The following is a 1,738-nucleotide window of genomic DNA, read 5'->3' as shown; positions in this document are numbered from 1 at the left end:
CTGCGGCGCTCGCGGAAGTGCCGAGGTGCCTCCTCCGCGGACTTTTGTGGTGTCCTCAAGCACCGCGGGCGCAGGTGCTGTTTGTCCGCCTGCAGTCGCCCTCCCAGCGCCTGACCCTCTTCCTTGTTCTGAGTACGCGCCCTTACGGTCTGGCTAAGTCCTGCCAGCATTAATAGTTAGTTGGAAGGCAAGGGTGGGTGTGGTTCTAAAGGGGCACAAGAGGGGCCCTTTTGCTGATAGAAATGTCCTGTGGCCTCACTGTCTGCGTCTACCGTGGCGGTGATATTGTGCTCGTTTTGCAACATGGAGGAATAGGTAAAGAGTACACAGGATCTGTTTCTTACAACCGAACACAAACTTAACAGTGATCTCAAAATAAAAATTGGATTTAAAAAAGTTGAGATCTGTGTGACTCAAGTGGTTTTTTTTGGGAAAGTTGCGTCCTGATTAGTTAACTCACTTGTAGTAATAGTGACCATCCTAATCACTTACCATGGGGTTGATAAAGGAAGGGTTGACACCCAGTAAGCTCAACCTGCTTCTCTATTCTGTTCTCAGTTTCAGCCACAGGCCTGGCAACATGCTTGAGTCCTTCGCGCCCCTTGTCCAAGACTCGGTGCTGCTGTCCTATGTGTTTGGTGTCACTCTCGTGCTCTGGACACCGCCACGGCCAGGTGTCCTGACTCATCGTCGGATCACTCTGACAAGCTGGCCCGCGCGCAGGTCAATCCTGATTTATTCCGAGGCCGCGCCCAGGTGCCCTGCTCTTTCTCGGAGCCTCCTAGAGGATGTCTGCCTGTGGTTCCTCTCACAGGTCAGATTCCTCCAGATTCTTCCAGCTGCCTCCACAACTCCCCTCACCACCTTGGCTTCCCCTGGGTGGCCTTGCGTCCTTTGTCCTCTGCCCTAGGTGGATGTAAAGTTAATGGCTTCCTGCTGTTTGACTTCTCAGCCTTTCCATCCCCTGTGTAACTAATCTCCCCCACTAAGTTCCTTTTAGTGCTTTCTGTTTTCTTGGTTGGATCCTGACAGATGTAATTCTTTTTCAAAGTACGTTCTGATTTGTTATCTCACTTGATAATAATAGTGACCATCCTGATCACTTAGCATGGGCTAAACCATTAGGATGGCTACGATTAAAACAAAAAACAAAAACAAAAAAACACACCAGAAAGTTACAAGTGCTGTCAAGGATGTGGAGAAACTAGAAGCCTTGTGCACTGTTGGTGGGAATGTAAGATGCTACAGCCGCTATGGAAAACAGTACAGAAGTTCCTAGGAAAAAAAAATATGTGTGTGTATATATATATATATATATACACATACACACACACACACACACAGAGATACATAGACACATAAACATATACACATATTTGTATACATATATGTGTGTATGTGTGTATATAATTACAGTCTGATCCAGCAATTCCACTCTGGATATATACCCCAAAGAATTGAAAACAGGGTCTCAGAGATTTGTATAACTCTTCACAGCAGAACTATTCATGTTAGTCAAGAGATGGAAGCAACCGAAGTGTCCACCAGCAGATAAATAAATTGTGAGATATGCATATGGTGGACTGTTATGCAGCCTTGAAAAGGAAGGAGATTCTGACACATGCTACAACGTGGATGAACCTTGAGGACATTATGCTGAGTGAAATAAGCCTGTCACAAGAAGGACCAATACTGCATGGTTCCACTTCTGTGAGGTACTTAGAGTATTCAAATACGC

The sequence above is a fragment of the Colobus angolensis genome, unplaced genomic scaffold (assembly GCF_000951035.1).
Source record: "Colobus angolensis palliatus isolate OR3802 unplaced genomic scaffold, Cang.pa_1.0 Scaffold20, whole genome shotgun sequence".
Classification (NCBI taxonomy): domain Eukaryota; kingdom Metazoa; phylum Chordata; class Mammalia; order Primates; family Cercopithecidae; genus Colobus; species Colobus angolensis.
The sequence above is the reverse complement of the archived record's forward strand: the minus strand, read 5'-3'. Positions refer to the sequence as shown.